Genomic DNA, 26,210 nt, shown 5'->3' with positions numbered 1-26,210 from the left:
TGAGCTAGAGAAAGTGTCTCTAAAAAAAAAAAAAAAAAGTTATTAGCAGTTATTTTTTTCTAAAAAAAAAAGTTATTAACAGAAAAAGAAGTCAGACTCCCTCAGTCATTGGTCCATTTACTCAGTTACTTCTTGCCTTTAACCTTAAGTGTTATTTTCAAGAACTACATTCCACTTTGTACTTAAGTAACTTAACACAGAAAGCTCATATTCACAGATAGCTGTATTGCTTTCCTATGTCTTGCAACACTGTGGTAATGAAAAGCAGCTTTCCTGCAGCTTCCAAGGCTTTGATATTTTAGTAGCACAATCACTTTTCACGTTGCCATTTTTTTTTACACTATTCTATCATACGTAGAAGTCACTTGATGAGAATTTGGTGTTTGAATCCTCCATAACAAAGGAAGAAATGTTATTCTCTCAAAGAAGGGTAATGAGCTATTATGACTACTGGATTTTGAAAGCCCGACAAAAAGCAAAATATAAAAAAGCTCTGTTTCAAAACCAGCCAATATTCCTTCACCTAATTATTGTCACTACGTCTAACCAGCTTCTTCCATTTAGTGAGTTAAATCAGTTCTTTCAGAGGTCTGACAAGATCATACTATTATTCCAAATGATAGAGAATCTCTCATCCAAGGACATGGAGCAAGTGAAAGTAAGATCTTCTTTTTCTGTGGTGAAGAGTTGTTATATATCCATTCTCACCATCTTATAAAATCATATTTTTGCTTATAGGACTGTTTTACAGACCAGGCTATTTGCACTGAAAAGCTAGAATACGCTAATATGGAATTTTAAAAATTAATTCAATTATTCTATAAAAATATATTTTGTTTGCATAAAGTTTAGATAGGCTTTTTGCACTCAAATGTTTTCTGGCACACTTAGGTCTGTAGTTCTACCCATGAAGCTTAATAGACTTACATATTTGTGTAGAATGCTAACAAAATGGAGTTCCATATCTTCCTAAGATCTCTAGAAATATTAATACAAGTGAATTTTAGCAAATCCTGACAATGCTGAATTTTGTAACATGCTTAAATGAAATTAGGAAAATTTCATTATAACTATCTGGTTATAGGACATATATATATATAAATAGATTTACCTTAATTTAATTAATATATACAAACATATACATATTGAATATATAGGGAAAACTAATCTATTTGAGAAATAAAATATATACAAGTAATTTTTTTGATGTCTTGCATACAAACTTTCAAGTGTAATGACAGATAAGGATTAATATTGTTAGCATAAATGATTCATCCTGCTCTATACAGAATTTTTCTTTTTCATAATCTGTTACTTACATTTATTGATAGAGAAAACAGCAGGCAATTGAAAAGCTTAAATAGGTGAAGCAGACTGAAATTAATTAAACAGACAGTGCAAGCTGAAGCATCTGCACACTGCAGAGTACCCTGACCTGGGAACTGCACTTACCCTCAGGCCCCATGGCACAGACCCGCTGTCAGATCTAAAGGCCTTTGTTAACAACAAGCTTATTGGTGAGATCAGTCACAGGGAATCGGTTTTGGTTCATTCCAAGGCAGCGAGGTTTTGTTTGTAGATGTCAGGAGGGATTTAGCAGAGGAGAGGTTATAGAGAAATATCCATAGGTTAACTAATTAAATTGAAAGATTTTGAGCTCTTGCTGGAGGAAGATGCTTAGCCTGGAGGGAGTCACAGCTCTGGAAGTCACATGGAACATTCAGAGACATTGCTATCACATCAGAGGAACTGGCTGCTCAAGGTATAAGCAAAAGGATTTGGCCTCATCAAATGTTCCATTGACCTAATCTGTGGTGAAATGGCTTTTCTCTTTCAAAAAGTAATGAAAATATAGTACATAAGTATGAAAAGGTTTTGCCTAGTATACTGTTTAGAAAATAATCTGATAGTGTTGGAAATAAAAGTCTGAACACCTTGAACGAACACAGACAGCCAGGGTGATACAGCTTATACTTGCCCTACACAGATAATATTATTTAATTAAAAACAGCATAATGAAAGTATGCAAAATGATTAGTAAAAATAGTCTGTGAGACTGTAAAGTGTTTGGAGTAGTAAGAACATTACCCAACATAACTGTAATTTGCCGCTGCAACATATTGTATTTCTTTGCTTTTATGAAAAAGAGAATAAAACTTTTTCTTGTTATTTTGCTTGTTCCTTCAGTGAATGAAAAATAGATTTTAGGCTTCCAATGCTGAAGTTTTGTGGTAACACTCCAGAATTTCAATCTGTACTTGGAAAAACTGGTGATCAGGAAATGTCAGAAGAAAGACTTTCCAGATTTGGGTGACTCAACTGAAGCAAGGAAAAGCACTTCTGAATGCTGAAATTGATAAAGCCCTACTTCCTATCAATTCATACTTCCTGGGGCTGATAAGGTAGGAACTCTGATCAAACTTTTCAAGCATTTGAAAAACTGAGTACCTCTTTCTGCCTGTAAATTCTCAAGTGTCTAATAAAGAGTGACTTTACAGAGTAATGTCTTCACTAGAGATATTAATAGGATTACTTAGTTTTGTCAAATTTCTAAGAACTCAACATGTTTTGAGATCTCTGTCAACCTGGCAAACTTTGTTATATTCAGTTAGGTTCAAAGACTGGACAATGCACACATGAAACAGATTTAATACATAATGTTTTTTTTTTTATACAGAACCAGATGAAAACAAATAAATAAATGAAATCAGAATAGCCTCACATCAGAGTCTATTACAAATAAACACTTAAAATGCTAATTTCTGAGAATATTTGGTCTGTGGTTCTCAGCAATATTAAATTTCATTATTAATTATGTACCATAATTAGTATAATATAAATTATGTAATACAAAACAATTACAAAACTTTTAAAACAGCATGAAAAACACACTACATTAATGAATGTCAGAATAATGCCTAGTGTTTTGAAGTAAATGTTAAAGTCATAGAATTACAGAATCATTAAGGTTGGAAAAGACCTGCAAAAGCATCTGGTCCAACCATACCCCTACCACCACTATCACCCACTAAACCATGTCCCTAAGCATTAGGGTCTAACCTTTCATTAAATATCCCCAGGGACAGTGACTCCAACACCTCCCTGGGCAACCCATTCCAATGCCTGGCCTTGTCTTATAGTGTACCATAAGTGTATAGTGTATAGTGTACCATGATTTAAATGAAAGATCTGTTCTATCTACTTTGTCTGGTAACATCAGAGGCTAAAACCAAAAACTGATCAAATATACAATGAGTTTGTCATTCTGTTGTGAAAATATACTCCAGAAGCTTCTGCCATTAATATGTACTTCAAATACCTGCTGAGTCAGTAATGTTATTTCAGAATTTGAGTCCTTGATATATTTTTTTAGAGTTAATTCATTCAATAGCTTTTCAGACTGATGCAAATTTTTTTTTTTTTTTTTTTTTTTTTAGAAAATTATGTCGAAATAAGTGCCTCAATTTAACTACCCACTAACGTGAAATCTGAGGGGTTCCCTAGATTGTCAGTTATGAGAAATAGCAAATAAACACATCCTATTCACATTTTCTGTGGCACCTCTCATATTATAAATCTCTGTGACATATTTCAAGATACACATTTTGCAAAAGGATAATGTCAGTACAAGAAGATAGAAAGTGAGAAAGCCTTGTCCCTTCTGCTGTTTAACTAACTTCATGCCCTAATTTTGCCTAATGTAAAAGGTCACCTTGCTGAGTGTTACACCATGGCATTGAACAAAGCAAAGGAATCATAGAATCATAGAATAGTTTGGGTTGGAAAGGACCTTAAAATCATTTAATTCCCTCCTCCCCCCCCCCCCCCCCCCCAGCCCACACCATGGACAGGGACACCTACCACTAGACAAGGTTGCTCAAAGCACATCCAACCTGGCCTTCAACACTTTCAGGGATAGGGCATCCATAATTTCTCTCATCAACTTGTTCTAGTGCCTCACCATCCTCTGAGTGAAGAACTTCCTAATATCTAATTTAAATCTATCATCTTTTAGTTTAAAGGCATTACTCCTTGTCTTATCACTACACTCCCTGATAAAGAGTCCCTCCATAGCTTTCGTGTAGGCTCCCTTTAGGTACTAGAAGGCTGCTATAAAGTCTTCTGGAAGCCTTCTCTTCTCCAGGCTGAACAACCCCAACTCCCTCAGCCTTTCTTCATAGGAGAGGTGCACTAGACCTCTGATCATCTTCATGGTCCTTCTTCGGACTTGTTCAAATAGGTCCATGCCCTTCTTGTGCTTCTTGTGCCCCAGAGCTGAATGCAACATTCCAGATGGGGTCTTATGAGAGTAGAGTTCAGGGGGAGAATCACCTCTATCAACCTGCTGGCCATCTGGCCATGCTTCTTTTGATGCAGACTAGGATATGGAAGGAAAAAAAAAAAAAAAGGGGGGTGGGGAGAGAAAAAAAAAAAAAAAAAAAGAAGAAAAAAAAAAGAAATGATAAAACAACCTAAGTATCAGTTATCTGCTTGGTTTTTAATTGCTGTTACAAGTTAAAAAAAAAAGAAATCCAGAAAGGCTGAGACAAGCCCAGACAAAGCCTGAGAGGTCTTTAAGCCTGTGCTGTTAGTTTAGGACTTAGCCTGTGACCCAATACAAGCCATGATTACTCCACATTTATTGACCTATTGACCTATAAAACCTATAAACCTATCTGTTATATGTATTTCTTTTTTAAGATTCTGGGTTTTATAGAATATTAGCTAATGTTTGCAAAAATTTGCTACAAGTCTTATAAGAAAAAACATGTTTTTCATTATGGTGAAATGTCTCTAATAATAAGGAACAATTTGCCTCCCTCTAAGTACTCTTGAAATAGCATCTTTCTGTCATGGAAATATGGAACTGTCTGTCTGTCAATAACATTTTATGTGACCTCCCAGAAAACACTGTAAAACTACATATTAATTAAGATACATACTTTTCTGAGTGTAAATCGATTCTTTTATCGTGGCTCAGTTATGATATTCAAATAAGATTCTGCCTGTTCATACATGTCATTTACTTCTTTTTCTGTTTTGCCTGTTCCCAAACCTCATCTACCACCTTTGACCTGCTTTTCTTGCTCACTCCTTTGCTTTCTGGAGTATCATTTCTATAATTATTACTCTTCCACTTCCCTTCGTGTAGCTCCTCCTTATAAGATCCTCCTTGTTGGACAAGCTTAGCTCTTCCCATGTACTGTCAGGAACCTATAATTCTTCTATCAAATCTCTCAGTTTCCGTCCAATCCAATCCAATCTGTTGCAGTGGAACAGAAATAAACAGCACAACTTCCTTCTTTCTATAGCATTATCCTGAGACACCGCTATATGCCTCCAAAAAGTTTCAGAACACAGTATAGGAAACTGTGGATGATACTGAAGTATGAATATCTAACAAGTATCTTGAGCAAATTAAGTTAACACTGAATTAGCACAAGATCAATATACCAGGAAAAGAGAAGACATAACAAAGAATGTAAAAGTTAGTATTATAACTGTTATAACTATTATAGATAGCTGTAAATCTTAATAAAGATATTAATCTCATCCGATTTTAGATGGCAACAGGTTGATTTCAGTTTGCCATCTCAGCTTGCCATTCTCAGCTCTCTTTACAAAGACTGCAAATAGTTTTTGTTGTTGTTGTTGTTGTTGTTGTTCTTTGAGGTTTATATCCTAATGTGAATTGTGGCTAAGACTCCATTGACTGTATGTGTAATCTCTAACTATAAAGGAGAACTAAGGTACATGTAAATAGCTCCCCACAGATGTCTACACCACACACACTTAATGAATCTCTTACCCAAATGACATCGACCTATGAAAAAATGTGTCTTGTAAAGTAAGCTAAAGTGATATGGCATAAATATCTTAAAGAAATTGAGAAAATTTAATTAAGTGTAAAATGGACTTTAAAAATCTTATTTTCTTTTATAAAGAAATCCAGTTTTAACTGCTTTTGAACAGACATAAGTAAGATGTCTCACAACTTGACAGAGACATATTCATTTTAGGAGCTGAAAAGACAAATTCTCAGCAGAGCATCTGATAACAAAAACTGCTCCTATGATCAGAAAAGCCGTTGAATAAAGCCATAGGTAATTGCAGATACTCAATGAGAAATAAAACAATTCTTTTGTGTGTTACCTAACCAAATCTTAATGTTCATTCTTGACCTGATATATATCATTGTTCTTAGACAAAACTATTTTATGATTGTTAGTTTCAGTTGTTGCTTTAATTGATTTTTAGATATTATTTACCTGTAATAATATTGTAAGGGTATCAGATCAAGACTTCCAAATCCAAGAGTTTATTCTTTAATTGGCGCAGGATCTTTTAAACCAGAGAAAATTCCCTGTGTGTAACTTGCCTATGTAGGTGGAAAACTATTAATTAAATAAATTAACCTGATTCTTACTGTTAACTTTCACTTCTTGTACAAAAGAAATAATACTATATTTATGTCTTTTCTAAAGGAGAAGTATGCTTCTTTTTCATGCATTTTCATTGTAATGAATATTTCAGCCTTTTATCTTAGTGTTCAGTACAGAAAAATCCAGTCAATCAAAAACTGGGCATTAGTATCACACCTTTCCCACTCCTCCTAAAAAATGGTAATCACAAGATTATGAAATCTTCTAGTAGTTCACATCAGTTGCATTTTACATTAAAGATATTTAGGCCTTGGTATGAACATATGAAGATTTTCTTTTAAGCTTTTGTAGTTGTTTTTTTCTTTGTTTGAAAAAAAAAAAAAAAAAAAAAAAAGATTAAAAATATGCTTTATAATTTAAATAGAATTCTGGAGGCTGAAGATTTTTTTCTGAGGCTTCTTTCATCATTGTAGATGAGTCCAAGGAGAAATGACTTCTTTACTGATGTTTTCTGGAATGTGTCTACATGACCCCCTTCCTGGTTCAAGAGAGGAAAACTATTAAGTTTTACAATCAAAACCAACCTCCACAGTTAGTAATACAGGGGAATGGATTTGAACATTTTTTTTTTTTTGTCGTGAGCACTACACTCCCAACATTCCTATTTTCCACTCTATGAATAAAGGCAGTTGTGAATCACAGAATCACAGAATCACAGAATTTCTAGGTTGGAAGAGACCTCAAGATCATCAAGTCCAACCTCTACCTAACGCTAACAATCCCCACTAAACCATATCCCTAAGCTCTACGTCTAAACGTCTTTTGAAGACTTCCAGGGATGGTGACTCCACCACTTCCCTGGGCAGCCTGTTCCAGTGTCCAACAACCCTTTCGGTAAAGGAGTTCTTCCTAACATCTAACCTAAAACTCCCCTGGCGCAACTTTAGCCCATTCCCCCTCGTCCTGTCACCAGGCACGTGGGAGAACAGACCAACCCCCACCTCACTACAGCCTCCTTTAAGGTATCTGTAGAGAGCAATAAGGTCGCCCCTGAGCCTCCTTTTCTCCAGGCTGAACAAGCCCAGCTCCCTCAGCCGCTCCTCGTAGGACTTGTTCTCCAGGCCCCTCACCAGCTTCATCGCCCTTCTCTGGACTCGCTCAAGCACCTCCATGTCCTTCTTGTAGCGAGGGGCCCAAAACTGAACACAGTACTCGAGGTGCGGCCTCACCAGAGCCGAGTACAGGGGGACAATCACCTCCCTAGCCCTGCTGGTCACACTGTTTCTGATACAAGCCAGGATGCCGTTGGCCTTCTTGGCCACCTGAGCACACTGATGGCTCACATTCAGCTGACTATCCACCATCACTCCCAGGTCCTTCTCTGCCTGGCAGCTTTCCAAGCACTCATCTCCCAGCCTGTAGCTCTGCTTGGGGTTATTGCGCCCCAGCTGCAGGACCCGGCACTTGGCCTTGTTAAACTTCATGCAGTTGACCTCAGCCCATCGGTGCAGCCTATCCAGATCCTCCTGCAGAGCTTTCCTACCCTCAAGCAGATCGACACATGCGCATAGCTTGGTGTCATCTGCAAACTTACTGAGGGTGCACTTGATGCCCTCGTCCAGATCATCAATGAAGATATTAAAGAGGACCGGCCCCAGCACCGAGCCCTGGGGGACGCCACTAGTGACTGGCCTCCAACTGGACTTGGCTCCATTCACCACGACTATTTGGGCCCGGCTATCCAGCCAGTTTCTAACCCAACGAAGCGTGTGCCAGTCCAAGCCAAGAGCAGCCAGTTTCTTGAGGAGAATGCTGTTGGAAATGGTGTCAAAAGCCTTGCTGAAGTCAAGGTAGACCACATCCACAGCCTTTCCCTCATCCATCCAGCGCGTCACTTTGTCATAGAAGGAGATCAGGTTCGTCAAGCAGGATCCGCCTTTCATAAACCCATGCTGACTGGGCCTGATCGCCTGCTTGCCCTGCAAGTGCTGCGTGATGACTCTCAAGAGGATCTGCTCCATGAGCTTCCCTGGCACTGAGGTCAAACTGACAGGCCTGTAGTTTCCCGGGTCTGCCCTCCAGCTCTTCTTGTAGATGGGCATCACGTTTGCTAGCCGCCAGTCTATTGGGACCTCCCCCGATAGCCAGGACTGCTGATAAATGATGGATAGTGGCTTGGCCAGCTCCTCTGCCAGTTCTCTCAGTACCCTTGGGTGGATCCCATCCGGCCCCATTGACTTGTGCACATCCAAGTGCTGTAGCAGGTCATCAACCAGTTCTTCGTGGATGATGAGGGCCACATCCTGCTCCCCATCCCCTTCCACCAGCTCAGGGTACTGAGTATCCAGAGAACAACCGGTATTGCTGCTAAAGACTGAGGCAAAGAAGGCATTGAGCACCTCCGCCTTTTCCTCATCTCTTGTAACTAAGTTTCCCCCCGCATCCAGTAAAGAATGGAGATTCTCCTTAGTCCTCCTTTTTGTGTTGATGTATTTATAGAAACATTTTTTGTTATCTTTAATGGCAGTAGCCAGATTGAGCTCCAGATGAGCTTTGGCCTTCCTAATTTTGTCCCTGCACAGCCTCGCTACATCCTTATAGTCCTCCCTAGTGGCCTGCCCACTTTTCCAAAGATTATAAACCCTCTTTTTTCTCTTAAGCTCAAATTACAATTCTCTGTTCAGCCAGGCTGGTCTTCTTCCCCGCCAGCTCATCTTTGGGCACGTGGGGACAGACCGTTCCTGCGCCATTAAGATTTCCCTCTTGAAGAGCGCCCAGCCTTCCTGGACTCCTCTGCCCTTCAGAACCACCTCCCAAGGGACTCCACCAACTAGTGTCCCGAGCAGCTCAAAGTCAGCCCTCCAAAAGTCCAATACAGCGGTTTTACTGGTCCCCTTCCTGGCCTCGCCAAGAATAGTGAACTTTACCAGTTCGTGGTCACTCTGCCCAAGACAGCTCCCGACAATCACATCCTCCACCAGTCCTTCTCTGTTTGTGAAGAGAAGGTCTAGCGGGGCACTACCCCTGGTAGGTTCACTAACCAGCTGTGTCAGGAAGCTATCTTCCATGCTCTCCAGAAACCTCCTAGACTGCTTTCTCAGGGCTGTGTTGTGCTTCCAGGATATGTCAGGGAAGTTGAAGTCCCCCACGAGTACAAGAGCTGACAATTTTGCAACTTCTGTCAGCTGCCTGTAGAACTCCTCATCAGTCTCCTCATCCTGGTTCGGCGGTCTATAGCAGACCCCAACCAGGACGCTAGCCTTGTTGTCCCTGCCGATCCTAACCCAAAGGGACTCAACCTTGTCATTCCCAGCCTCGAGTTCTACAACCTCGAAAGACTCTCTAACATAGAGAGCCACACCACCACCCCTTCTGTGCTGCCTGTCCCTTCTATAGAGCTTATAGCCAGGCATTGCAGCACTCCAGTCATGAGACTGGTCCCACCATGTCTCCGTGATGGCAACCAAGTCGTAGCCTGCCTGCTGCACGATGGCTTCCTGCTCCTCCTGTTTGTTACCCATGCTGCGTGCATTGGTGTAGATGCACTTCAGCTGGACCATTGCCTTATCCCCCAGCCTTGTTATTGTTCCCCCTGGCACAGCCCCAACAATCCTTGCTTCAGCCCCATCCCCCTTCTTACCTAGTTTAAAGCCCTCTCAATGAGCCCTGCCAGCTCCTGGCCCAGGATCCGTTTTCCCCTAAAAGATAGGGACCCGTCTGAGGCCATCAGGCCAGGTGCCGAGTAAAGTGCCCCATGATCGAAAAACCCAAGATTTCTGCATTGGCACCAGCCCCGGAGCCACATGTTTAACGGGTGGGCTTTCCGTGTCCTCTCTGTACCCCTCCCTGCCACCGTAGGGACGGATGAAAACACCACCTGCACTCCCACTCCATCCACTAACCGACCCAGCCCCCTAAAGTCTCTTTTGATAGCCTTCAGGCTTCTCTCTTCAATGTTGTCACTGCCCGCCTGGACTATCAAAAGAGGATAATAATCAGAGGGGCATACCATGTTGGGAAGCTTCCTGGTAACGTCCCTGACCCTGGCCCCAGGGAGGCAGCATACTTCCCTATGGGTAGGGTCAGGCCAACAAATAGGGCCCTCTGTTCCCCTAAGAATAGAGTCTCCAACAACAATAACCCTCCTGTCTTTCTTGGTGGAGGCAGTACTGAGGCGTGGAGTCAACCTCCTCGCCTTAGGCATCCTCCTGGGAGCACTTGCTACCTCTTCCTCACCCACCGGTCTCTCGAGCTCCAGGGCCTCAAACCTGTTGCTTAAGGGCACCTGGGAAGGTGGGGCCGGAAGGGAAGGGCATCGCCTGCGATGTCGAGCAGGGACCTGTTTCCATTCCTCCTCAGCTCCCAGATCCCCTCCCTCTGCCTGACGGCTACAGGGCAGGGGGTCCACCCCCATTTGGGGCGTCTCACCTCGGTACCTCTCCTTGAGGCCCTGCAGGGAGTTACTCCACCAATCTATCTCCTGCTCACACTCCCTGATATCCCTCAACCTCTCCACCTCCTCCTTGAGCTCCACCACCATGTGGGCCAGGTCATCCACCTGCTCGCACCTCATGCACGCAGTTTCTCTGCCTCCTACTGATGGCAGCAACAGGCTCAGACACTCCCTGCATCCAGTGACCTGAACTGCGGCATTTTTTAATGGGTAGTCGGTCTGCGTGTGTACCGACTTCCTGGAGAGCGCACCGTGCCTGGTGGAGACCATTATCGCCTAGCTAACGGCTGTCATTAAGGAGGTGTTCATATGGGCTGGGGGAACGCTCTGCCTTTCCTGCTCGCCCTGCCTGCGCTAACTGCCGTGCCACTCCCTTCTGACGCGCCACGCCCTGTTTGCCCGCCCTGGTCGCCGCGCTCCTGGTCGCTCGCGCTCCCTAGGGGCAGCTTTTAAACGGCTGGGGAGGGGGCGCTGCTGGCTCCGCCTTCGCCTCGTCAGCCTCCCTCACGAGGGCTGCCGGGTCCTGGCGGCTCCCTCAAGTAGTCTTGATGCCGGAAAAATTAGCCCTGCCTGGCCCGATCCCCCGCTCCGCTGCAGAACGCGTCTGCCCCGGAGCCGATCGCCTCGGCAAATGGCCGAATATAGCAGAAAGATATAGAAACAAGACATTTCTTAACAGGTCACCAAGGAAATAAAACAAACAAACAAACAAAACAAACAAACAAAAAAAAAGTACACCATCAGAAAAAAATAATAATAAATGAGTCAATTCTAAAACAAGGTTATAGTTTTCTTTTGTTTTCACATTTTTGTAACTCCTATGAAGAAGTTACAAAATTCACAATTAATTAGTAGGTCTTTAAAATATATTCTCTTTTCAGATATCCTGGGAATTATCATTTTTTTAAATAACAATAGAATTAAATACACAAGAACAGATCAGAAGAAAACAGAACCAAATAGTTCAGTTGGAAGAGATCTACAAAGATCATCAAGTTCAACTGCCTGACCACTTCAGGGCTAACCAAAAGATAAGCATATTATTAAGGGCATTATCTAACTGTCTCTTGAACCCTGATAGGCATGGGGCATCAACCACCTCTCTAGGAAATCTGTTCCAGTGTTTGACCACCTATATGGTAAAGAAATTTTTCCTAATGTTCAGTCTGAACCTCCTCTGGTGCAGCTTTGTACCATTCCCATGCAACCTGTCATTGGTTACCAGGGAGCAGAGACTGACACCTTCCTCTCTTCTTTCTTTCCTCAAGAAGTTGCAGAGAGAAATGAGGTCACTTCTCAGTCTTCTCTTCTCCAGTCTAGACAACCCAAATATCCTCAACCTCCCTTCATAAGACTTACTTTCCAGTTCTTTAATCAGATTTGCTGTCCTCCTTTGGACACTATCATGTATTTTAATATAATTTTTATATTATGGAGCTTAGAATTGCAGGAAATATTCAAGGTGAGTCTGCATCAATGCTAAATATAGCAGAAAAATCACCCCTTTTGACTGGCCATGTTGTGTTTAATGTGCTCCAATATGCAGTTTCCCCTCTTGGCTGCAAGGGCACACTGCTGACTCATATTGAACCAGCATACCCATAAGTATTTTATATATATTATCACATTTTCACTGTGCATGCTAGAATACATAAGATATTGGAGTAATATCCTGTTCTCATAGAATTATGCAAACTGCCTGCTGTGAATAATATGGGATGTTCTGTGACATCACAGCAGTCAGTAATCGGACTGTATAAATGGAGGCTTTGAAAATTAAAAAATGACATCTGCTCTAGTTCAAATCACTTACGTATGGTATTCTTCTGGTCTATTTAAAGTTATAAAATAATTCCAGGGAACTTTAACAATAATTGAATTCTAATAAGACTGTTGCAAACTTTGAGAAAGAAAGAATGTGTAACGTGATGGAGTCAAAAATACATTCCATTATGAGCATTGTATACAGCTATTCTTGCAGACTAGACTGTTAATCAGATTCATTATTGGCCAGGCTCATGATATCTCACCTCACTTGCTCCAGATGTTTCAATCACCTACAAATTACCAGTTTCTGTGCACCATTTTAGAGCTGATAATTTATGTGCTCTAGATTAGACTGTTGGTTCAGTTGATTGTCTTCTCTTTTACTTTCTGTTTCTTCTCCAGAATATGTGTGTGAGTGTGTGTGTAGAATGAGGATTTTATTATGTCATATATTATATATTTACTATTCCTGACTAGCCTCAAATTTCAAAGAACCTCTGCAGAAGTCACTGCAGTGTTCCCACTATCCTTTATACTTCTATGTAGGGAATTAGGCAATCCCATATTTTAGCTCCAGGCAGCTTTAGAATTCTATCAAAAATCTTGATTTACAGTATGTTTTAGATATAAATTTGTACAGGGAGAACTTAAGGATATATAGATTTCTCAAAACATTTTAAAAATAGGATCCTAAAATCATAGAATCATAGAACTGTTAAGGTTGGAAAAGCCCTCCAAGATCATCTGGTCCAATCATTCCTTTACCACCAATGCTACCCACTAAGCCCTGTCCCTAAACACTATGTCCAACATTTCCTTGAACACCCCCAGAGATGGTGATTTCACCACTTCCCTGGGCAACCCATTCCAAAATCTAACTACTCTTTCTGAGAAATTTCCCAACATTTGGATTAGGGAATTGAGTGCAAATTGAGGCCATTCCTCTTGTCCTATTGCTAGTTTTTTGTGAGAAGAGGTTGACCCACAACTTCCTTTCAGGTAGTTGTAGAGAGCAATAGCATCTCCCCTGAGCCTCTTCTCCAGACTAAACAACCCCTGTTCCCTCAGCCACTCCCCACAGAACTTGCGTTCCAGACCCTTCACCAGCTTCATAGTGCTTCTATGGACATGTTCCAGGGCCCCTCTTGAAGTGCGGGAACAAAACTGAACACAGTACTTGAGGTGCAGCCTTGCCACAGCAGAGTACAGGGAGATAGAGATATGTATACACCAACTATACTGTTGTCAGCACTGAAGCATAAACTTCTTGAAGTGAATCCTATGCACATTGCACTAAGTTTAGAAATGTGCTGTGTTTAATGTGTCTTTTTCCAACACTGCATATATAGAGATATTTTTTTTTCTTGAATTATATTTTAATGTTTGTGACGTGTGACACACACACTTTTGTGTGTGTGTGTGTGTATAATGGTAGAAATCTGACTTGTACTCTTGGGAATATGTTGGGTTGGGAACTTGCTTATAATTCCTTGGATCTTGCTTTTCCCATATAATGTTTACGAAGTCTTTACGGAATGCATAGCTAAGCACTTTCTACAACCCTGCTTTCATCTTTTTTTCATGAGTGAATGTATTTGTTTTCAACAAAATATTCGTTCACTACTGTATTATACGTGCTGAAATTTCTCTTCACAGAATACAAACTCCCAAGGGTACTTTTGCCTTGAGGATATCAAAAGATCTTGCTGGGATTTTTGTAGGTGCAGAGTTTTTCAAAAGTACATTTCTCAAAATTAAGTGACAGGACAGTCCCTCCTAACCTTTTATAACCAATAGTGTTTCAATACCACTATGTTTACTATTAATTAAGACATAATAATTAGCTCTATATGGTAACAAAATTAATATGTTATATTAAAAATATTAATCAATTTACATGCTTGCATGAAATATAAAAAATAGTATATGAAAGAAAAAAGACAAAATCAATTTTAAACAATATAAAAACTGATAGAAATGGATTTTGTTCAGCATATTGGATTCAAATTTGTTTATAGTTTAGTCAAGCCTCAAATTGATAAATGATTTACCATGAGGAATGGGAAAACTATTACCTTAACAAGGAAATAGAATTTCAACAGAGGTATGAGCAATTCACAGTCCATAGGCAGAGTGGCAAAACTACTTTCTAAATGGCTCGATATTTGAGAATTCTTCAGGGAAGGGGGGGGGGGGGGGGGTGAAATTTGAATATAAAGGAACAAAAGGAACATACTAAAGAATTCGTCACCAGCTGGCTTTAACTCTTTTCACCACTACTCCCTGGTCCTGGCTGTCCAACCAGTTTTTAACCCAGCAAAGAGTGTCCAAGCCATGAGCTGCCAGCTTCTCAAGGAGAATACTATTGGAGAGCATGTCAAAGACTTTGCTGAAGTCTAGGTAGACTACTTCAACAGCCTTTCCCTCACCCACCAGGAGGGTCACCCAGTCATAGAAAGAGATGAAGTTGATCAGGCAGGACTTGCCTTTCATGAACCGCTGATGACTGGGCCTCATCCCTTAGCTGCCCCACACATGCTGCATGATTGCATTCAAGGTGACCTGTTCCGTTACCTTTTCTGGCACCGAGGTCAGGCTGACAGGCCTGTAGTTTCCTGGGTCCTCCTTATGACCCTTCTTACAGATGGGTGTCACATTAGCACGTCTCTAGTCATTTGGGCCTCTCTAGCTGACCATGACCGCTGGTAGATGATGGAAAGCGGACCAGCGATCACATCCACCAGTTCCCTCAGCAGCCTTTTGGGTGGATCCCATCTTGCCCCATGAAGTTGTGACAGTCCAGGTGGGGTGACAGGTCTCTGTTTCTACCTGAATCATGGGGGGTTTCTTCTGCTCCTCATCCCAAACTTCCTGGTTGGGAGACCAAGTAGGTTGGGAGACCAAGGATAAGAGGTCTGGCTAGTAAAGACAGATGCAAAGAAGGCATTAAGAACCTCAGCCTTTTTCTTATCTTCAGCAGTCATGTTCCCTCCTGCGTCCAGTGAAGGATGTATTTTCTCCTTTGCACTCCTCTTATTAATATATTTGTAAAAATATATATATGTATATATTTATCTTTTACCATAGTGGCCAGGTTGAGCTCGTACTGGGGTTTAGCCTTTCTGATTTTCTCTCTGCATATGCTAGCACCTTCCTAGTAGTTTCCTAGTACTTTCCCCAAGTTGCCTGTCCCTTCTTCCACTGGACATAAACTCTCTTTTTCTCCCTGAGACTCAGCAAAAGTTCTCTTTTCAGCCACGGCAGTCTTCTTCGCTGGCCCATCTTACAGCACATGGGGACAGCCTGCTCTTGCACCTTTAAGACTTCTTTCTTGAGGAATGTCCAGCATTCCTGGACCCTTTGGCCTTTCAGGACTGACTCCCAAGGGACCCTCCCTACCAGTGTCCTGAATAATTCAAAGACTGCCCTCCAGAAGTCCAAGGTAGCAGTTTTACTGATGCCCCTCCTGACTTCACCAGAATAGAAAACTCTACCACATTACGGTCACTCTGCCCAAGACAGGTCCCGACCACCACAACTCCCACCAGTCCTTCTCTGTTCATGAACCGCAGGTCTATCACAGCACCCCCTCTGGTAGGCTCACTAACCATTTGAGTCAGGAAGCTGTCTTCCACACATGCCAGGTACCTTCTACACTGCTTCCTCATGGCTGTATTATATTTCCATCATATATCCAGGAAGTTAAAGTCCCCCATGAGGACAAGCACTGGAGATTGTGTGACTTGCACCATCTGCTTGTAGAATGTCTCATCTGTCTCTTCAGCTGCTTTGGCTGTCTATAGCAGACCCTCACCTCCCCCCAGGATGTCCATGTTGTTGGCCATCCCCCCTGATCCTTATCCACAGGGACTCTATAATTTCCTACCCTGATCTCAACAGCATTGAAACATTCTCTGATATAAAGAGACATGCCACCACCCCTCCTTATATGTCTGTCCCTTCTGAAGAGCTCATAGCTATCCATTGCAGCATTCCAGTCGTGGGAGAGGTCTCACCACGTTTCAGTGATGGTGGCAATGTCATAGTTTGTCTGCCTCACAATGGCATCTGGCTCCTCCTCTTTGTTCACCATGCTGTGTGCATTGGTGTAGATGGACTCGAGTCTACATTTACATTCCTGCTTCTTAGTTCTTTCTCAGATCATTTCTCATAGCCTTTTCATGATATTGCCTCTTTTTTTTTTTTTTTTTTTTTTTTTTTCCTCCTAAAGTTGATAACACACACTCGAGCAACATCAAATAACAAAATAGGGAAAGTATTCCTTTTTAATATATAGTTAATTTTTAACATTATTTTTTTGCAGTGACTTTTGCAAAAGTGTACAAACAATACTTAGAATCATAGAACCACAGAATATCCCGAGTTGGAAGGGACTCATAAGGATCATCAAGTCCAACTCCTGGCACTGCACAGGTCTGCCCAAAAGTTTAGACCATGTGACTAAGTGCACAGTTCAATCACTTTTTAAATTCAGACAGGCTTGGTACTTGTTGGAAGTATTCCAGCATGCAGAATTATGTATATCCATATATACACAAACATATTCACATACAGTTCTTCTGAATTATTGTTTTTAATTTTTAATTTTTTTTTTTGTTTGTTTTTAATCCAAGAAGAAATATAGCAATAGACAGTAGCAATAACTTGCTCATGGATTTTCCCAATCTTTTTGTGGTTCTTAGCCACGTTGTTGGCCATCCCCCCTGATCCTTATCCATAGGGACTCTACCTTACCATTCCCAGTTCCAATGTCAACAACATTGAAACACTCTTTAATATAGAGAAACCATGATATTGCATGCCTTTCACTGTATCTTAGATTTTGCATGTTTTTTTTTTTCTGAAATTCCCATCTAAGAATTTTCCCAGCAGATTTTGAAAAGACTTGAAATGAAGTTTAAGTCTTTACAAAGTTCACAGTCTAAATGAAAAGGCTAGACTAATTTCTTAGAATATTTGTTGGCTACTTTTTAATGGGAAAACAAATCAAAAGAGAGAGAGAGCAGACTGTTTCTCACTTTAATTGTATAGGCGAGATGATGCACTGTCCAAAGCTTTCACTGGCAGTTCTCTGATTTTCACTGTTTTATTATACAGCTTGAATGACAATTTGTCAAGTTAAACTGAAGAAATGTCAACATTTCCTTTTGTATCTGTGTATTCCCCATAGTGAAGAGCCAACACAGACTTGGATTTTGGCTGCCATTGGAGACTAGGGCCTAGCAGAGAAGGGAAAATCCTGGGAAGTAAATGGTATTGATTTTTCTCAAGAGCTGACTTTGACCTAGGGACCACACTTCAATGTGTAATTTGCTAAGGGACAAAAGGACCTTCCTTTTTTGTTTTGTTTGTGTAGTGAATGTGGAGAAGTGCTGTATTATTCACCTTTTTTACCCTCTTCAGTATTCAATAAAAGTCCTAGGAACCTGCATAACATGACCAGAGTCTGTATTGGTTTGAAAACATACAGAAGAATGATTTTCCCAGGTTTATAAAGTTAAATCCTCTTAACTTTTCCAGGCGTCTGAGGTTAAATGCTTTGAAACCGTTAGGACCATTGTTATTAGTTACAGGCTATTACCATTACAAACCCAGTGGTAGAAAATGAAGAACCAGATAAAAAATAAAATAAAATAAAATAAAATAAAATAAAATAAAATAAAATAAAATAAAATAAAATAAAATAAAATAAAATAATAAAATAAAATAAAATAAAATAAAATAAAATAAAATAAAATAATAAAATAAAATAAAATAAAATAAAATAAAATAAAATAAAATAAAATAAAATAAAATAAAATATAAAATGTGAACTTAACTCTTAATCATGTAGATGACAATTAGGTGGAAAATAGCATTGTGGAACACACACTGTCAGAACATGAGTAAATCACTCATTCTGCAAAATTAATCATATCCACTTGATATTCATATATTCATATGGAGCTCCTGTTAGAAGTGAGGATCAAATAGAGCACTGATATTTCTAAAATGTTCCCTTGCTGCTAGTCTGGTTGGTTTACGAAAACAAGTGGTTTTCATTCCTTTTATTCTTGTTAGATCAGCTTTAGAGATGGACAGGAAAATGCATGCCAGTATTCTACTCTTGTGGTAACAAGGTCAAAAACAGGAAAAAAAAAAAAAAAAAAAAAAAAAAAAAGCAGTTCTGGTAGACAGTATAGCAAAAGAAATATGGTCTTCCAGAGATATAATAAGGACTGGTTTTATGCTCTGCTTTCAGCCTGTCAGGGTACCCAAAAGAATGAAGTCTTGTGGCTAAATTCCCTCATGATATTTACAGTCCTTTCTGAAAAACTAGACATTGCAGTTACTTGAATATAACAAAGTCTATAATTTCAAAATAAAAATAGGATATTTTTTGTCCTCAGAGATAAATTTAAAAGCAACAACAACAGAAAAAGCAAAGAAGTAACAACAACAAAACACATGAAAAATAAGGTTTAGGAGTAGCTGGGAAAACAGAACTAACAGAACTAAATAAATCCCTACATGTACTATTTTTAAATCTCTTAATTTTTAGCTTATTTCATAATATTTGCATCATGAGTCATGAACATTGCATAGTGGTAATTGCAACACAACACTATTCTGGTGGATTTGGGTAAGATTTACTTGAATTCCAATCTGTATAAAATATGACTAATTGAGTGATTCATTTTGGCATAAATGTAAATGCATAATGACTCCCAACTCCTTAAACTTGTATGGTAGGCAGACTGATCTTGGCAGAGAATTCCTCTGCTGTAGGCACTGCATTGGGTTGTTATATACAGCTGCATCTGGGCTTCTTTCCAGGTCCCAGCACAGGCAGAACAGGGAGAAGGATGGGAGAGTAACTCCCCTTATCATATTTTTAAGTACAATGCCTCAGCATGCACAGCTCAGAGTCAAAGGAAAAATACACTCTGATCATCTCTCCTTGCACTGAATGTACTGTGTTACTCTTCACAGAAATACAAAAGCAGAAGGACTGCTGCAGTGGAAAGCCAGTAGAGGAAAAATGGTGAATACAGGGAAGTGAAATAATGGAAAGGAAGGTTGGCTTGGTGAAACACTTTGGTTTACATGGCAAGGTTTTGGTAGCAGGGGGATGCAGGGATGGGCTCTGTGAGAAGAACTCAGAATCTGCCCCATGTTAGATAAGGGCTTGTTTTAGCTGTCTCCAAAAGGACCTCCTGCTAGCCAAACTCAAGCCAATAAGTGATACTGATTGCACATCTGGGAGAGCATATTTAAGAAAGGGAAAAACAAACAAACAACAAACAAAGAAACAAACTGCTGCACAACAACAGCTGGGAGAGAGAGGAGTGAGAAACAGCCCTGCGTACACCAAGGTCAATACAGAAAGAGGGAGAGGAGGTACTCAAGGTGTCAGAGCAGAAGTTCCCCTGTGGCCTGTGAAGAGGCCCCTGGTGGAGCAGGCTGTCCTCCTGGCGCCCATGGGTCCCACATGGAGCAGATCTCCATGCTGCAGCCCATGGAGGAGCCCCTGGTACAGCAGGTGGATGTGGCCTAAAGGAGCCTGCAGCCTGTGGAGAACCTCCTCTGGAGCAGGCTCTGGGCCAGATCTGTAGCCTGTGCAGAGGAGCCCACTCAGGAGCAGGGAATCTGGTGTAAGCTGTCATCCATGTGGAACCCATGTTGGAGCAGATGGACGCCATGGAAGAGAATCATATCTGAAGCAGTTCTTGAAGAGCTGCTGCCTGTAGGAAGCGCATGTTGGATCAGTTCAGGAAGGATGGCATCCTGTGGGAGGGACCCCACACTGGAGCAGAGGAAGAGAGTGACCATGAAGGAACAGCAAAGATGAAGCATCATGGACTGACCACAACACTTTTTCCCCAATTCCCTGTGCCACTCAGGGGCAGGACGTAGAAGAGGGTGGATGAGGTGAAAGTGTTTTTAGTTTGTTTAGAATTTTTCAGTGCTCTAGTTTGTTTGTAATAGACAATAAATTACATTAATATCCCTATGCTGAGTCTGTTTTCCCTGTGATGATAATTGTTAAGTGGTCTCCATGTCTTTATCACAGTCCTCGAGCCTTTTTCATCATGTTTTCTCCCCCTTTACCTTTGAAGAGAGGGGGTGAGAGAGTGGTTATGGTGAAGCTCAGCTGCCCACCTGAGTAAAACCACTACAACACTGAAAACAGATCAGAGTATTAAAAGAGTGAAAGAAAATAACAACAAAAAAAAGATCATTAGCCTCCTTGGCTCTGTTAGGGGGGGCATTATCAGCATATCATGGGAGCTCTGGTGGGATGAATCCTGAGTGCTGTGTCCAGTGCTGTCAGTACTGTCCTCCACAGTACTAGAGAACATGGTGCAGAGTCCAACAAGGGGCCAAGAAGATTAAGGGACTGGAGCATCTGAGCTACATGGAGAGGCTACATGTAAGAGAGCTGCAAATGTTCAGCTTAATTCAGCTACTATATTAATCTATTTCAGGCAGTAAAGATGAATCCAGACTTCTCTCAGTGGTATCCATTCACAGGACAAGAATAAATGGACACAAACTGAAATGCAGGAAATTCTGTTTAAATGGAATAAATAACCTTCTATAGTGAAGATCAGTAAACACTGGACCAGCATTCCCAGAGAGTTTGCGGAATCTTCAACTTTAGTAGATACTCAAATAGTGACTGGACACGGCCATGAGCAACCTGCTCTATCTGACCTTGCTGTGATTAGATGATCTCCAGAGTATGAAGTCCCTGCCAACCTCAGCAATTCTGAGATAATCAAAAGGTAGGATCTGAATCTGAATGAATTTTTGAACACTTCTTAATTAATTTAAATTCTTATGCATGAAACCCAAATATAGGTAAAACTCAATGGGAAACTCACTCCTATATCCCAGTCTCCAGATGGGAACTGTGCTGCAATGAAAAGGAAAAAAAATAATAATAATTAAAAAAAAAAAAAAAGGAAGAGAAGAGAACTAAATCTACTCTTTCAGTTTTATGATACGTGGAACAACCAAAACGGGTCTTTGAGGAGCCCTTCAAACAGAAACAAAACCTTCTACTTGTTCCTATTAACAGTGTGGAAATTAATGTCAGGGAGGAGAAGAAAGAACACAGTACAAGGGCAGTATTTGAATAAAAGCTTGGCAAATTCTCTTTTAGAATTTATTTTTGTCCTTAATTAGTTCGCAGCTTTTGGGCCGGTTTAGAAGGTTGGGAATAACTGAAGCCAATTTGAACTATTCTGAAAGATTCTAGCCAAAGTCCAGCAAGATTAATAAACATAAATTCGGTATTTGAGCTTTATAATATTTTGTCTTCTATCATGACTCTTCCTTTAGGAAACTTTAACCTGGCTAGAAAACAGTAAAAATGAAATGGAAGGAGAATGTAATGGGATAGAAAGTTTTGGAAGAGAAAGACAGTGGAGCATTCCTATCTCATTCACTTATTACCTATAAAATATAGGTAATATAGGTTTTATAGAGTAATATTCATAATCAAACAACAGTATTTTTGATCTGTGAACAACTGGAAGATTGAAAATGAATGATTGACTACTGACTGACATAAAAGCCTGTTAAAACATTTTTAAGTTCTCAAAAGAGAAAGGATAAGGAAGCCTGCCCATGATGGTATTAACTAGGACTGCACTTTTTCTGATTTGTTTTTTTTTTTTTTTTTTTTTTTGTAAGCTTCCCTTTCTCAAACATAATTTATTTGAAAAAGAAAAATAAAGATAGCAACTCCCTTTAAAATGAATGGTGATCTAAGACACACAGTTTCCTGGAAACAGCATTCAAACTTGAGGATATATCATTAATGCTTGTCTATTCTCATTCATCATGTCAAACTATTTGTTTTAGTCATTCTTAAGTCTGATGCTATATTGGCATTGAATCAGCATTTTCTGGTAATGGCAAGTCAGAATTGGTGGAGAATCACACAGCATTACTGGACAATACAGCCACACCAGCAAACTAATAAATGATTACAAGCATACTGGAAATTTTTACTCGTGTGGAAAAAAAAAATAAAAAAATAATAATTGCTTATGCTATTCAAACATTTCCATGGATTCTATTTCTATTAAGGGTTGTAATGGTGCAACAAATGTTTCTTCCTTCCTTCCTTCCTCCCTCCCTCCCTCCCTCCCTCCCTCCCTCTCTCTTTTCCTTCCTTCCTTGTACATTTTCTATCCACACATTCAAATTAAGAAATCAACCAACTTCTCTCTATCTCTTTTTTTTTCCCTAAATCAGACACTAGTCCTAAAGCCATCTGCTTACAAAATATGTTGGCTTTATATTCTTTATTTTTTTTTCCTGACTTTTAAAATGGAGTAAAGGAAATAATTTTATCTATAAGATATTTTCAAAGTTCCTGAATGTTCTTCTTTCTTTCTTTCTTTCTATTTTTTTTTTTTTAAGTCCTACATCCAGAACAGGACAGTGACATGTTACAGAGGACTTAGACCATCTTACATCCCATGAAAGAAAGAGTTTTCTAAAATTGGAATGAGTTTATTTTGCCAGGGGTACTTGACCAGTACCAGTTTGGGCTTCCCAGAGGTATGTGAAGAGTTTGCTGCTGTTTTGTCTATATCCTGTTCTTCTCCATTCAATCACCAGCTCATTGCTCAAAGTTTGTGAGGAAGTGTAGGCAGTCAACATATATTTTCTACTTTTCCATACCACTGAAAGTCTAGTAAGGGTGTGATGGATAGAGGGGGAGAGTTAAGTCATTTTCTATACAGTTGAACTATATGGAATAAACTGAGCTGTGGCATTCATATGCTCATGATTCTTATCCAAATCAAACCACTTAATCAATCAGTACAACTCTTTTATCAGAAACTAAAGAAAGAATGACATGTTGGTATGTGGTACAACTTTTCCCCACTCTTATTATTCTTCCATAATGTATATATATAAATGTTATGTGCTGCTGCTGTACTAGAAAGTTTTTATACTTCTCTGACCTATATGCTGGAGGATCTTTTGATGGCTAGAAAGTATGGTGGATGGAGAGGAGCATTTGTTAAATTGCATTTAGTCCTGATGGTTTGTTAAAAAATTCAATATAAGTTCTGATATATAATAAGTATTGTATACACTAAAATGCAAACATTTCACCTACTCTTTAAATATGGTACATCTTCAGGTTGAATTAGTTCCATGGGTAAATAGCAGAGAATGTGTTAGTCCTGACTATTTTTCAGTGTTTTTCCAGTGTTCAACACTATCCAAATCCCCTGGGAGTCATTTAGCATATCTCTGTCTAATAAATTTTATAAACACATTTTTTAAAGGTATCTATGACATTTAAGTTGCATTATTAAAGACTAAAGTAGTGCATGTGTTTAAACAATAAGGGGCTTTATCAAACAATGCAATAAAAAAAAAAAAAAAGACAGCAAACTATACAAAGTTTGTATGCTTTGCATGTGTGATTTTCTCTCATATTTCAGACTCCTGTAGGTATTGTATGTCTCATTCTGCAGTGCAGTAGGAATAAAAATACATAAAAAATCACTAATGATTTTCTAATGAACTTCTTAAAAGAAGGCATTAGGGACCTTTTAGTATTACTGCTACCATGTATATAAAAGGCTCTGAAGACAGCTTCAGAACACAGAACATGGGGAAAAAAGAAAACAAACAAACAAACAAACAAAAAAAACTCTATGTAGTTTCTTTCCAGCAATAATTTCTTCAGTCTTGCAATACCTTATGTTCAGTTCTGTTTCAAAAGAGAGAAGTGAGGCTGACCTTCATTTTTTATCCTATAATGAATACCTTAATTATTATCAAAGCACTGACCTACTGCCATTTACAAGAGCTGCAGTGGCTGATAATCACCATAAATAATAGATTGTAATCGAAGTAGGTTAACTGCACAGATTGAAATGTGTGGCCATTCCTGCCTCCTGAATTCCACCTAGAGGCCTGAGTGACTGCTAATAATGCTGCAGCAATATCTGCCAATCTGAGGTCATATTCTGTACACCTGAAGAAATCATGCCCCAAAATTTTTCCATTAGCACAATTGTCCTGGTTTCAGTTAGAACAGAATTAATTTTCTTTCAACAATACAGGATTGCTTTCATTAACATCAGATTTACTCCTGTAAGAAAATAAAAGAAGACACTATTTTTTAAAAACTCCTTTCAAATTATACACATTACTGGAAGGAGAGGAGGTGAGGGGAGGGGAGGATACAAGGATTCTGAGGAATGATTCTCCTTTTTGTACTTAATACACAAAAGCAAGATGAATACACAATTTATTTAAAACTGTACCAGAAGCTCCCTTAACATTGCACAATTTCAAAAAACTATGTAACATATATGACTGGTCAATTAAATACACAGTCTCCTTTGGATTTAATTTTCTCATCCTTGCCTAAGTAAAAAGAACAAATATAATTAATGGTTGTGGCTATTGCAAGAGCATGTGTGTATGTATGAAATCTGACTGTTTCTAGAATAACCAATTAGCAACCCCCAAATGTTTTTCTAACACAAAAGCTGGATTTGAATTTTATTTAATCGAATATACTTGGTTTTGTCAGTTTATGGGACAAATGGTGTTAAGATGTGGAGATCTTTCTGAAAGCTCATTGGTGCATTGTTTGGTGAAATGATTCAATGGTATGTCTAACACTTCTGATATGTGGCATAGTGTAATATTTAAAGTGTTAAGTGTCAATAAATATCCTCTATCTTATTGTTATATGAATATATGGTTTCCTTTTTGTCTCTAAAATATGGTGTAAATAATATTTTTAAATGCACTAATTTTTGCTCTCATGAATGCATTTTTCAAAAGAGGATGATTTGCAATTTACCATTTGATCATCAGTCTCCATATCTGTAAAATAATGTTCATAAACTTCTTTTCATGGCCATCAGGTAGACCAAATAACATTAACAGGATTTGTCATTGAGGTTTTATGCTCCTCCTCTTCTAAATAATACTTTCTCTACTCTGAGTCATAGAAATGGATCATAGAATGGCCTGGGTTGGAAGGGACCTCAAGGATCATCTAGTCCCAATTCCCCTGACACAGGCCGGGATGCCACCTGCTAGATCAGCTTGCTCAGGGCTTCATCTAACCCGGTCTTGAACACCTCTAGGAATGCGGCATTCAGAACTTCTCTGGGCAACCTCTTCCAGTGCCTTACCACCCTGTAAGTGAAGAAATTCCCTTTAACTTCTAATCTAATTTTACCTTCTTTTAATTTAAAGCCATTGAATAGAGATGCCCTATGGTTATTCTAGACATATGCATAAGGCTAACATGGATAGCAGGTATGAGATAGTGATTAGTAGAAACCCAGAAATAGCAGCTAGAGCCCAAGAATGTTGTCCCACAGTACTCCAAATTATAGTAGATAATGATGTTTAGATGAATTAATCCTGTTGTATATGCTTTTTACACTGAATTACAGAAAGATTAATTTTTTTATGTAATATTATAATCACTATTCTCTAAAAACAAACAAACAAACAAACAAACAAACAAACAAAACACTCTTACTCTATCACAATATATAATTTACCTTTGTATACTAACTCTATTTTTCTTCTGAATGTCA

This window comes from Aythya ferina, assembly GCF_964211825.1.
Source record: "Aythya ferina genome assembly, chromosome: 1".
In the NCBI taxonomy this organism is placed as follows: domain Eukaryota; kingdom Metazoa; phylum Chordata; class Aves; order Anseriformes; family Anatidae; genus Aythya; species Aythya ferina.
Note: the sequence above shows the minus strand (reverse complement) of the source record.